This window comes from Anser brachyrhynchus (genome assembly GCF_964034855.1).
Source record: "Anser brachyrhynchus genome assembly, chromosome: 1".
NCBI classification, from domain to species: Eukaryota; Metazoa; Chordata; class Aves; order Anseriformes; family Anatidae; genus Anser; species Anser brachyrhynchus.
Window position 1 is genome coordinate 69,588,590 of NC_137694.1, and position 14,199 is coordinate 69,602,788.

Consider the following 14,199-nt stretch of genomic DNA (forward strand, 5'->3'; position numbering starts at 1 on the left):
TTTTATTTTTATTTTTATTTTTATTTTTATTTTTATTTTTATTTTTATTTTTATTTTTATTTTTATTTTTATTTTTATTTTCCTGATGCTGTTACTTCTGAAATCTTTGCATTGCTTTACTTGTTGCATTACTGGCTATTAAGTAGCACTTCTTAACACAGCAGACTTCACTACTGTAGCTAGCACTACTTGCCACTACTTTGGAAAGTAAGTTTCCTAAGGAAAAACCCTATTTAAGAAGGTACCTATTTAAAATTAGTTTGTGTTTTCAATGTTGCAAGGGTTTCTCTCTTTCTGAGGAAGTGATGATTATTTATGCAAACAGTCAAAAGAAAGGTCCCTCATAAAAGACAAAGTGTATCAATAGAGGTGTGCATATGGCTCTCTGTTCGCTTAGCTCATCTGCTGCACTTGTCGTACACACATGTTCTGATCCATAAATCAGGCAGTGATATCAGCGTGGTGCTATACTGGACTGAGCTTGCCAACCCAATCATTTATGCCTTGCAGTAGTAAAAGCTTTTTTTTTTTTTTTTTCTTTTCTTTCTGCTATCTGTCTGTCGTTTTTATTGCATTAAAATTTACTTTAATCTAGTTACTGTCATAATGTTTGCAACCTGGACAGAAACAGCATATTACCTGGTTTATCCCAACTGTTTTTCCAAGTCTGCTGTGTAACTATGCAGCCAATTTTGATATGGGCTAAGTGTGCCATAACTGTACAAAATAATTCTCCTTAAGAAATTCATTTATCAGGGGCCTGCGAAATGTTGAGGTAACAGGCAAGTACTGAAGAGGCGCTTGTATAAAGGATGAAGAACAGATACCTGTCAGTAAATTTGGTGCTATGACTCAGCCAAAAAAAGATGCCTCTGCTGAGATTTTTTAGTGTAAAAAGTCATTTAAATGATTGAGATAATATATTTTATGTTTTGATAATATAGCTTTTAGATGAAGGATTCAGAAACTGGGAAATAGTACACATGCTCAACTCAGTTCTATTTAACTTTTGTTGTAGTTTAAGACCATGACATGTGACAGATAATGAAGAACTAGGCAGTGTTAGAAAGACTTTTTGAATAGGAACTTCAAATGCAGTCCTCTTGCTGTTTGGTTATCAGACTACCTAGGCACATTATAAATAGCAAAAATAGATTGTTAGATACATTCAATAGGAAAGAGAGGAGGCAGGACAGGGAAGTAATAACTTACATGAGATACTGATCATATTTCCATCAGCAGAAAATGACTCATGATTCATAAAAGCCTTCTTTATGCTAGAATACATTGTTTAGAATTTTGTTTAAAAATTAAACAGAACATCTAACTTCTCAGCAGCTGCAACTTCCTGGCCTGATTTCCAAGGGACGTTCTATAAATAAAACATATATTTCAAAGCACAAGTTTTCTTCAGAAGAGCCTATAGGCAACTTTAGTAGGATATTAATTTGCAGTACAGCCTTATTAATTTGCTAACTGAACAATTCTTTTGCAAGGGAAGTGTTGAATAGGAAGTGTGTTTTGAGTTGGCAAGTCAGAATCAGGCACCTTGCAAAAACAAATGTCCAAAGGAAAAGAATCTCTGCAAAATCTAAAGCAGAATTTATTCCAAGATTGCCGTTCTGAATAACAGAGTACAACAGCAGCACAGTGAGATCTCAGTCAACTCATCACCAGGTAGTAATCCTCCAAATAAAGGTTTAAATTTCACAGTAAACCTTTATGCACAGCTTTCAAAGCTTTGCAAATTAACAAGAAAATATATAGTGCACAATTCAATATGATCTATGGAGAAAAAGGAATGCTAGAAGATAATCCCTCTGTCACTTTCTTGGCACACGGAATATTTACACATACTTATGTAAAAGAACAAGTCTCTTTTCTCTACTGTCTTTGCTGAGATGCCATACAACCCTGTAAGAGAGTGCATCACAGGAGGTGGTGGGCAGGCCTTCGGGAGGCACAGAAAAGAGGAAAGTCCTCTCTGAAAAGGCTTTCCCACCCTTTGTTGTTAAATTCTGGTGTCAAGAGTGGTATCTTAAGAGCTGCCTTAGAGCCAACAGAGACAGAAGGTTAACACATCACACAGTGCTTGTTGGCAGCCTGTTTTAATGTAGGGACAGAGGACCAAACCCCCATGATATTTCTCTGTGACCTGTATGTGTATGCATGTATTTTATTACTTGATTGTTTTAATTACATATATTTAGCTTGAACAATGTATGAGATCTGGTATGCCTCCTAGTTTTAATAATGACTATATCTGTACTATTTAATAAACTGGCCAATTACAATTCCCTGGCACTGTGGCCAAGAGGCACAACATGGTGAGGCTTGTGTCTGTGAACTTAAACTAACATTCTTCTTTGTGCCCACTGCCCCCCAAATGAGGTGACTACATCCAGGCCTCTTTGTGAGCAGTGCCTCATATGAGCTATCCCCTGAACCAAGGCCAAGCATTGACTGGGAGAGCATGCATTCAAATGAGCCGTAACCATGCCAGGGAACGTGCTAAGAGCAAGATGGTACAGATGATGTGGCCCAGAACTCAGTCTGTGTCCTGGCCTTGTTCCGTTTACTGGAATAGACAGAGCACATAGCCAAAGAGGTCAGGATAAGAGCGCAGTGCTTGAATGTTTTAGCACACTAGGGACATTTGCCCTGCTGGCCTTGGCAATGTTTTCTCATGCACTGCTTCTGTGCATATGCTCGTTCCTTTCCCCTCCTCCCTTCTCCCTGACTGCTCCCTACCTTTGCATGCATGTCCGAGAGAGATGAGCTGAGTGCAAAGCCTGCAAGTCTACTTGGTCCTTATCCTGTCCTCTAATGACTGGAAACGTTTCTTGAATTTAAATCTGTACAGCCATATGAAGGCCAAGGCCAGGCACATCTGGTTTGAGAGCCCCAGTCACAGACTTGGAATGAAGGACTGAGACTCTACCATCCTTTAAAAAATAATGTTCCCAGGAATGTACAGGACTGCAAAAGGCTCCCTGCTGCCCTGCCAAGGAGCCTGCAATAGTGTGTGTACTCCTGTGAACTTCTGCAGAAATCGCATAGTTTAGTTTTGACTTGGTTTGCTTCCAAGGGAATACAGAGCTTTAACCCAGGCCACCCTGTGTTACACACCAGTGACTTTCCCACTGATGGGCAGGCAGTATGTGCTTCTGGGGTACAAACACAAGCTATGGGCAAAAGCAAAGAACTTTGTTAGAGTGGAACAATTACTACAAGTAATATCAAAACAAAATACTTTCTCTTGTTAACATGGCACCAGTGTGGGTAGTAACACCGTCACAGAAAAGGCAGTAATAGAAGGTGATTTTTACTGTGCAGTGACTAAGGTGAAAGTCAATCTTCCTCCCAATAGAATTTTGTTGGTTTTATGTAGGTGAATTCATAATTTGAATAACACTCTGGTGATCTACAGATTTGTGCCCTGCTGCCTTCCAGCAAGGTGAGAGATCCCCAGTGCTTGCAATGTTCTTCAAAATGCTGTATAAGACCTTAAATCACTGAAGTGTTTAAAAACCTTCTCAACAATGTATTTGTCTGTGTCTGTGATTGTGGAACCTTAATGGAATGGTAAAAAAAATATTTTCAGGGTGTCCTGGGCCAGACCTTGAAGGCTGACAGTACAGATTGATTTGAGACAGAAATCCTATGGGCACAGATTGGTTTAAGACATTCAACCTAAGAGTATCATTTAGAGGAACTGTTGGTAAAGCGTGTGTGTACTTGGAGCTTATTTTGTCCTTTTTATAGTTTATAGAGTGATTAGACAGAAAGAAGTCACGCTCTTAACAGAACACTGATGAGTTGGCTTCACAAGTCAAAATACAGAACAGGGATCTGAAAAGCTAGAAAACACAAAAACGTGGTTATAAAACTATGCATGGAGGAGGAGGCATGCAACTTCATAAACTCCAGCATAGGAGAGCTGATCCGGCTCATGTTGAAATCAATGACAAACTGTCAACTGGCTTTGAGCCAAGAACTGGTTTAAAATCAGGATAACAGGAGAATCTCCTTTTTATTTGCCTGTTTAAGCCTTTGTGTGTGTGTGTATGTTTATTATTTTGCTCATTCGAAATGCTATTACTTCCATTCTAAGATATATTTTTTTTCCAGGGTCAGAGATGTCTTACATTTCTCAAGTGTAATTCATTTTCAATAAAACACTCCATGTTCCATATCAACCATTAACATTTCCAGACTGTAAACCTGACAAGTTTAACAGATTTATTCTTGTTTTCTATTAACGTTAAACTAAGATTGTAAGGTTAACATTTGGTGTGGACACTCTTTATGTCCACAGCTTTGTTCTGTGGTGAAATTAGCTGCCAAAATAAACCAGGAAAGGCAACTCTTTCTTGAAGTGACTTAGGTTTGAACAACTGTAATTTTAACATTCAATATGCACAAAGGAAAAGGACTCAAAATATAAAATCTATTAGTAGCAGAATATGTGAAAATTTAATAACTCCTGACTAGAAATTCACTGGAGAATAAGTGACTACCTCAGAAAACAGAGGTACAGGAAAACTATTTAAAAAAAAAAAAAAGGAAGGTGAGATTGAGGCTAGTGCAAGTTGCCATTAACAGCTTCATGATGAGTATGATGCCAGGAGCAGGACTTGACTGTGAACATGAGCAGCTACAGTCTTGAGAAGCATTATAGGCTGGAACTCTGGGTGACTGCGGCTCACAGGTTCCCTACCTGAGTCATGGACAGAGAAGAAGGAATTGCTACTTCTTGGTATCACTAGAGGGGAGGTGGAAGTCTCTCATCATTTTGTTATTATAATATTGGGTCAGTGTGGAAATGGTTCAGACCATTGCCTTAGTCCAACAGACTACTGATCAGGAGCTTATGTGCAGGAAAGCTGGCACTGAAGGGCCGCCTTGTGTGCTGACCAGTGACAAATGGACTCCTTTTTACTTGCCTGATCAGAAGTTCTGGTTGTATCTATGGGGCATTAACAAAACCTCCCTTAAATATGCAAGCAAAGAAAACCCCTTGTTCTTCTAATCCTGTTTAATGACTGAAACTCTGTTTTAAGTATTTACAGTAAACTATGTTTGGATTCTCTGTGGATAAACAACTTTTTTTAATGTAAAGCTTATGCGCATAAGACAAATCTTATTCACTGTCTCAGCATAGGACAAATGCAGCTTACTATGAAAATCACTTTAAGGTGTGTGTGTTGCTGTTGTTGTTTTTTAATAACAATAAGATTAAAAGTAAGCTAGAAATACATCTGTAGATTCATAGCAGGAACAACAACAAGGGGCCATGAAGATGATCAGAGGACTGGAGCACCTTTACTGTGAAGAAAGGCTGAGAGAGCTCGAGCTGTTCAGCCTGAAGAAGAGAAGGCTCCGGGGTGACCTCATTGCAGCTTTTGAACACTTAAAGGGGTCTTATAAAAAAAAAGATGGAGAGCAACTTTTTGCTTAGTCAGATAATGACAGGGCAAGGAGGAATGGTTTTGAACTAAAAGAGGGGAGATTTAAATTAGAGGTTAGGAGGAAATTCTTCACTCAGGGTGGTGAGGCATGGGAACAGGTTGCCCAGAGAAGTATTGTGGATGCCCCATCCCTGGAGGTGTTCAAGGCCAGGAAGGATGGGGTTTTGGGCAACCTGGTGTAGTGGGTGGCATCCCTGCCCATGGCAGGGAGGTTGGAACGAGATGATCTTTAAGGTCTCTTCCAACCCGAGACATTTTAGGATTCTATGAACGTGGAACATAGGGTTTTGATCCAGGGTACAAGTACAATATGACCAAACTAGCCAGTTCTAGATATCTTAACACTCGGACTGGTTGGCTGCCTGTATGTGTAATGTGTTGTATTTCCTACTTAACTCCCCTGTCACTTAAATTTCTGTTGATATGATGAAAAACTTTCAAGTCATTTTGAAAACTGATTTTAGTGAAGCTTGACTCATAGGGGTATTACTTAAAGTTCTCTACAACACTCAAAATGTAAAGAAAGGGTTGTCAGATACTGGGAACATGTAACAGAGCTTTTAAAAGAAGTGGGAACTTGACATGAGCTTTAAAATTAATTCAAAACACTTAATTCCACCTCCTCAGGCATAACTAGAGAGATGGAAAAGAAATGGTAAAGTGAAAAGGAAATAAAGTGACTTTGCCAGAAAATTCTATAGCCAAAGAAAGTGGTCTTTTTTAGATGGAAGTAATTTGGCAGAGGGATGTTGAAAATAGTAAGGTGGATCCACGTGGTCTCACGTTTGGATCTCATGACTGCAGCTTCGTTTTGTGTCTAAACTTAAAGCGATCAGTCGCATACCATACTCAGATACAGCAGAAGCACCACCTTGGATGTAAAAAACTCATGACTGAAGTGTATATTTGCCTGAACAGAAGGATGAGTCTTGCTTATTGTCTATTGTCTAAGCCGGATAATAAAAAGAACATCTATATGTATGGGTAAGAACAGATAGATTTGTTTTTTCTTCTTACACATTAAGCTGATCCTATCTGAGCAAAACATGAAATTGGTTCCAGAAAGCATGTAGTATGATGTTGTATATATCTTAGCAGAGTATGTTTAATTGGGTTCAGCACTGTCGTAAGCTGACAGTACAGATTTCTTGTCTAGAGCCAATTAATGTTCACTGAAGATGTAGTAAGGACCCTTATAGGCCTGAAAAATGGGATTGCTGAGGGACCCTCCAAACCAATATATGTGTGTTCCTGCTGGAATAAGTAAACTGTAACTTTAGGTATGTGGGAATACTTGATGGGCTGCATAGATCAGCTCATGGAATGTCAGCTAAAACCTCCCAACAGTGATTATCCATCTTGTCAGCTTCCAACCCAGGTGAAAAAAATAAAAATCTGTGAACTACAGTCTTTTATTGAGAGGAGTTTGATGCTAACTTGTGGTGAACATTGTCCTTTCAGTTTCCACTGTGTTTTTCTCATATTCATAGTTTTTCAAATATTATAGAAGTTTTACTACCTTGGTAGCTGAGTTATGGATAATTCATTGCACTATTTTTAGTGGTTTCTTTGCCCTCAATGTGTATACAAAAATGAATCTATGGAGATGTATGGGTATGCATGAGAACTATTATTACCTTTTAAGTACAAGTAGCAGTGCTTTTCTCATGGTCCGTTAAGGAATTCAGGTCCTGATAACTTCACCTGAAATGGTGAGTAGCCAAATTCAATATACTTTTTTTTTTCCCCCACCTGTAGATAATTCTGTATTGACTAAGAGGCTGCTGTCACTACCTGCATTAGGCATCAGCTGATAAGTTTAAAACAATTGATTAATTTCATCCTAGGAGCTACTATCAACTCATCTTTTGTATAAGAGATGAAGTGTTTTGAATGAATATGAAAATGCTAAATACAGAAATATTTAAAAACGAACATAACTGTTTTTTAGAGATGTGTTAAATACTAAAGATAAATGTGGAGGGTCTCAAAAAATCTTAGTATTGCATGTAGCATTTACAGAGCAGGGTCACAGAGCGACTACTTTATTCCATCTTTTTCTTTTACACAAACTGGCAGTGTTTTTAAAACAGCTCTTTCGCATCAGCTCTGTCCATAATTGTTCTGTTTTGGCTGACTACTACTATTTGCTGAAATACCACTTCTTATCTTCCATCTCTTCTCTGGCTGTTATCCACTTTTCAGCTACTCCTCTGCATCTTCTGACGTGTGGGACTTCTTTGGGAGACAATTTATAGTGCTTTAGATAGTCTTTGAGTGCTGCCTGCCTTTTTTTTTTTTTTTTTTTAAGTAGCATGTTCCACAATTGCATTTGTAAGGAGCATTCAAATTTCTCATGAATATCTGTGAAAATGGTTCTCAATGTGTTTAATCTATGTGGCAGTGATGAAGGAATAAGGTTATTTAGAACTGTAATTCCTAAGACATTAATTACTTACTATTTTCTTCTGATATAAAGGAAGTTGTTCCCTGCTTGCATTTCAAATTTGTATGCCTTGCTTTTTTAGTGTCACCAGTCAATGATACCAAGAACAAGAAATGTTTCATATTGTCTTTTGCAAGTAAATGGTATAGAGAGATGTCTCCTTATGAGGAATGATAGAGGAAAGTATGGAATTGTTGTAATCTTTATTCTTTTATTTTTCATTTAAAAAAAAAAAAACAAAACACTGTTTTTAATAAGAACCTGAATTACTCATTGTATGTAGCACATCAAGGCTTTTATGATCTTCAGAACATGGAATGCTTTTTGTTCCAGCTGAAGTCACATACCAGAGTGATGAGGATCAGAAACCCTAGAGAGGTAGAAAGATGGATGTCCTATAAGGTTAAATTATTTTCTTCTTCATGTTGACATATTCTGTAGAATATACCATGATGTGGCATTAACTCCAACTCTCACTTTTAAGAGTAAAATAAAAGCACTATTCAGGCTGTATTCTTTTTGTCCTTTGTTTTAATTTCTGGCTTTACATGTGTCGTAAAACTCAAGACGATTTCTGTTGTGAGGCCTAAATACAACTTTATCATAGTGTATTAAAAACATGATGACGGTTATTTGGTTAGCCACCAATTTCCTTTCTCATGCTCACAGTCTCAGATTACTAAACTATCATCTGGTATTCTCAGACATGCTAACTAATTGCCCTGTAGTAGACAAATAAAGAGCACATTTACAAGTAATGTGTGGGATGTACTAACTAATGTCAATTCACGTGTTGCCTGGATACAGGTTTTATTTGAGTTTAGGATTATTTAATTAACTTCTTAATTGTCAAGTACAGAGAACTGAAGCATACAGTCCAAAGTCTAGTCAATGGAAGAACTCAATAGACTGTAATGGACTTTGGCTCGGACTTCTACTGCTATGGTCATCAACAGTATTGTAGTTGCAACATAAAAAAAAAATGAAAATTAAAAGGGGCTTAGATGATGTTGGAGGTGCCCATATGTAGGGGGAGGTTGCACGTCAGGTTAAAGGAAATCCATTTGTAAAGAGTATTGTTCAATGTGTTTCAGATAAAAAGGAAAAAGAAATGTTGAACAGCCACTTAGGTGAACATCGTGTGGCTGTCTAATGGACAAAGCACAAAGGTCCTGTGGAAGGAGAACTATATGTGGTAGTGGGTAGTGATATCTGTCTGCTTTATAATGGTCCTTCTTATCTGTTTTGGGAGATGGAAGTTGCAGGAAATCATTGGTGTTTAATATTAGTATATACTGTTCAACGTTCAATGAAAACAGAGAGAAGAAAGTAGAGAGGATGTATAGGTAACTTTTAAAAGTGAGTCATAGCTCCCTCTTTATAAAGTTGTAGAAACACACAGTGTAGAAATGTGTCTGAGTTAACTGCGGACGATGGCTGGGGCTGAGGAAAGACTTCTGCAGATGTTTGGATTTAGAGATGTTGATCTGGTAAGGAGAAAACTCTTCATTCATTTGCCTTCAATCTATGGGTAACTTCTACTCAAGAGGAGAACAACTAGAACAATCTAGTAAAATTGCCTGATTTAACAAAGCTGAAATATGAATGTATCATTAGGCTACATTAGGCTGACTGTGCAAGACGAGATGGGGTTCATCACATTGATTATTTTTTCCAAACTCAGCAGAGGGACAAAAACTCCATAAAACTTTAAACATGTGCTATCTACTCTAACATCCTCTCAGAAAGGGCAAGGGTACATGAAAACACCATAATAGTAATATATGCTTTATTATGGTTGTCTGCCATAACTGTTTTGTGGTGAAACAAGAGGTTTTAGTGTAAAGCTTCCAATTTCAGCATCATCATGACTAATAAGGAAGGATCAAATTTCCCAGCATATTACTCTGTATGGAAAGGAGAGAGATGGCAATGGACACTGAACCCACCCAAGAGCACTGAAAATTAAAATGGTGATGAATGCCTGGTAAAAACATTAATGCAGAAAACAAGATCATCCACAGGAGATGGGAGGCATAGGAGATATTGCTGCTGACTTTCATGGGGGAGATGCAGAGATGAGGGCTGAGAACCAACAGGCATACAGCTGGTGCCCTCTGTTCTTTGGGACTAGAGGCTGAGGCAACCCAGAGTAAAGTGAGCTTCTGCTCTTCTCTGGAGACATGACTGATGGCATGCTGCCTTCCTGGCAGGTGTTTGTGCTCATATTTGTGGGTGCAGAGACTATCACTGCTTGGTCTCCTTTGAATCTGCAGCATGCATTTTTGTTGGGAAACAAAACATTTTGTTGGGAATGTTGTATGTGGCATAGATAGGTGTGAAATGCCTTATCTGAAACAGAGCCATCTGATGGGATGTAAGGTTGCTCTAACTGTTTCCAATTTTTTTTTTTTTTTTTTTACCCAGAGGTGATGGTTTACTGACTATGAATGCTTTCAAAGACCTGCTTAAACAAAAGCTGTGAACCTAAATCAGTCTGCTCTATTAGAAGCTGGAGGTCTGTATTTGCTGTATTGAATGGAATTTTCTACTGTCCTAATCTGACTGGAATGGAAAGTAAGATAAAATTTGCACATTTAAATTGCATGCTGAAATGGAGCGGGGAAGGGGATGAGAGGAAGGGGGAGCCCACACCTTTTCCAGCAATTAGATTAGCTATGGAAACACATTTATATATAGGTTGAACACCACCTCTTTTCTCTTTGCTTTCACACTGAATCCCTTCTGATTTGTTGCAAAGGGAGGCTTGACTCCTCTGCAATGGTGATGTGGTGGATTTGATTCACAGGCTAACAGAGTTAAGGTGTTTCTTGTACCACAGCTTAATAAGAAAAAAAACTGAGGATGTTTATTTCAGTGTTATTTACCAGACTTTCTTTATATGAGTACCAAATCCATCCAATCCATCGGATTTTTTGAGATTACATGCAGCTGAAATACTAAAGACCTGTCTTTCAGACAGATTTCCTCTACTTCAGCACAATTGGTCCCTACATCAGCTTTTACAGACTTATGGTAGCTACTTTACAGTTCCTTAGTCCTTCAGAAAAGCTGATCCAAGTTTTATAATCTTTTTTTTTTTTTTTTTAATAGATGATTTTTCAGAAGCCAGGAGTTTCTCTCTAGAATCTCTTTCTTGCCTCATTATTTCCTGGCAATTTTGAGCTGATTCTTTGTTTCCTATTCCACGAGTCTGGAATGCTACAATATTTTTCATTCAGTGTTTGAGGAAGAACTCTCTGTCATGTAAAAACTTGTGTCCTGTTCAAAAAGTTCATAATTTTATTTAATATTCTAACACACCAGTCTTTGACTTACAAAAACACCAGATATATTGTTTTAACAGCAATGGTATGAAGATTTAAGGGGAAGTAAGGTGTTTGAGGATATATTGCCTCCCCTTCTATAACTTGCTTCTTTTTAGAAAGAAAAATTAAAAGAAAATTGCTTACAGTGTTGCCTTGTGCAGCTATCCCACAGTAACTGGAAGAATATATTTTTAATAAAATATTTTAGGAGAGTGCCCAATAATTCCTGAAAGCCATTTCCTGTCAGAAGTCCTCTTTCTCACCTTTCATTCCCCCTTCTGAGCTCACTAGGGGGAATGAATTACTCTTTAATTTTAATTCTCCAGGAGTGGTATATAGCATACTGTAAGGATCAACATCAGGATGCAGGATGTAGCACATGATCCTGGAGGCCAGTACATCCAAGACACAGGTTGGTATGAGAAAAAACAAGTCCCTAAACCCTCCTTCCATCATCCAGTGCTTCAGTTACAGCAGCCACATTGCTGACCTGTAGCAGACTCTTGCAGTAACACCTAAAATGTACAGACATGGTACTCAGTAACGTCCACTGAATACCTATATAAGATCAGTGCAACTGGCCTTGTTTACCATCACATAAAATAGAAAGTACTACATTCAATACACTTTTTAGAACCACTGCATGCTAGATGTTTTGTTGCAAAAAATGCATACTTTCTTTGTCACAGCTTGACACTATGGAAGAGGTGTTAAGGTCTTCCTTCTTTGCTACGAAGAAAGTTTATAAAATGAAAGTGCTCCACAAAAATAGCTTTCCAATCTGCTTTTCCTCTGGGATTTGGCCTTGAAACTCCAAATTTAATATGTTGAACAAAATAATGCTGTAACTTGGAAAAAGAAAAAATCTCTACTCTTAAAAATAAACACATTTTTTTAAAAAATCTGCCTCTCACTCCCTCTCCTTCACGAAAAGCCCTCTGGAAAAAATCAAAAAGAAAATACTATGCTCATTTCAGGCTGCAAGCTAGACAACCCCTTTGCTTTTTATTTTGGTTAGAAGTTTGAACTCCCTCACTCCACGACTAACCTGAACAAATATTATGCCTTAGATGACTTCAAGAGAACAAATTCCAAAACAAGCAAAGAAACAATAGACAACAAATCTTTTTCTCATGGAAAAAAATAGGTGGCTAATTGTCCTTCTAAGAATGATAGATAATCATTTGCAAGCATTTTTTCAACAAACAAAAGTACAATTTATATAGTTTAATTTGGGAAGGAAAAAAAAAAAAACAACCACAACTCATACACAGTAGTTTTGAACTAGCTTCAGCCCTACTGTGCTGTGTACACAGTGTAATAATATCCTTAGCAAAACAAGGAATCGTTTATACAACCCCATGCTACATAGAAACCCTGTAAATACTGGAATTTTACATAATGTAAAATTGTCACGCTTTAGAGACGGTATTACATACTTTTGCTACCAGGAATGAAATTTTGTGGTTAGTAAAAATATTCATCTATAGACCTGTTGCTGGTGTTGAGCAATGCTGAATTTTAGAATACTTGTTTAAGTTCAGACCCTTGCATATCTCCTGCTAAGCAAAACTCACAGGTTCAGAGCAGTAATTCCATGTGTGGTGGAAAAGCCATGTGTGGCTTTTCAATTCCTTGTGATGATCCCCTGGTATAGACGCAGCAAACTCCTGCTGATTTATTGCTTCCTTCAAAAGGGAAGGAAAGGGAAATAAAAGGCCCCATTAGAGTAAGAGCTCTCAAAATCTGATTAAACTTTGACTGTGGTGGATGGTTTCCCTGGTAGCCCCAAGGCACAGCTCACACTGTCTCTCTGAATGAAGATTGAAAAGTGTATCCCCTGAACTCCTGGAGGGAGTGCAGTCACCTGCACTTTCAGAAGCTTTTGCACAGTGATCCAGCCTGGCATTGGATATGATTAAGTGTTTCTTGCAGGCAGTGACTGCTTACAAGTTTTCCTGTTACTCTAGGGAACACCAGTCTTTTTAAATGCATCAAGGGTGGAAAGAACTTGGAGGACAAAAAGGTGGCATGCTAATCAGACCTGGTGTTCATGGCAGGTGCTATGGCTGGCAAAGAACATTTTCAGGACTTTGCCAACTTTCTTGAATCTGCAGGTCTCTTGTCACTTTTGGGCGGGAACCATCTATGGTTAAGAAATTCTGCAGGAATGCTTGTGCTCTTTATCTGTCCCCAAGATCTGACTAGAAACCAGAGGTTTACTGGTTGTCTCAAACAGAATAGCTGGTAGGCTAAGGAGGATTGGATCCACATGCCTGGGGACTCGTGTGTGTGCACTGCAAAACCCCACTGCTGGAGAAGATGCCAAGAAAGAGGTCTCCATAAGGAGAATGTACTTGGGGGTGGATTTACCTGGATGCATGCAGGTAGGCATGCATCCATTTTACTCACAGTTTGAGTTCTCCAGGCACAAGATGGTTTAGGGGATATTTAGTTAAGCTTGTGTGTTGCTGTGTAGGTCAGAATACTCATTAGCTGGTCCCCAGGATTACATTAACATTGCTGCCCTTCTCCGGGACTGTGGCCGGCTTGTCTCCAGCAGGTGCAGACAGCAGAGCAAACATATAACCATCTTACACTAACTAGAGTGATCAGCTCATAGGAGAGGGAATCTGCAATCCTGTTAAGTCCATAAACAGCAGAGAGGCACAGATGTTCAGCACATCTGAAAATCCTGGTACTTACTCAGATGTTTTACTATGAATCTAGGTGCCTCATTCTGGACTTCCTGCCCCTGATCATGTTATCTCTATTTCTCACCTGGTTATCTTCACTGTTATTCCTGAGTAGATTTTTCCGTTTATCTTTTACTAGAGCTTTTTGCCTGATATTTAACCCAAAACAACTCTGGTAATGCAATGGAAGAAGAGTTCTTCACTGTTCCCAAGGGAATATTCTCTTCCCACAACTGTAACAAGATGCTTCTGAGGAA

General features: G+C 38.4%; 1 protein-coding gene across 7 annotated transcripts in view; it reads left to right on the top strand.

Moving 5' to 3' along the window:
• The window catches only part of LOC308187627 (uncharacterized protein), a gene marked incomplete at its 5' end in the record, with an annotated part of 91,496 nt that overhangs the window by 14,620 nt on the left and 62,677 nt on the right, over positions 1-14,199 (top strand). For 6 of the 7 annotated variants that reach the window (XR_013944826.1, XM_080575787.1, XM_080575786.1 and 3 more), the window contains one exon: positions 10,345-10,494. Of the gene's footprint in view, positions 1-10,344; positions 10,495-11,572; positions 11,659-14,199 lie in introns of all 7 variants that reach the window. The other variant, XM_080575791.1, reaches the window with a different exon arrangement.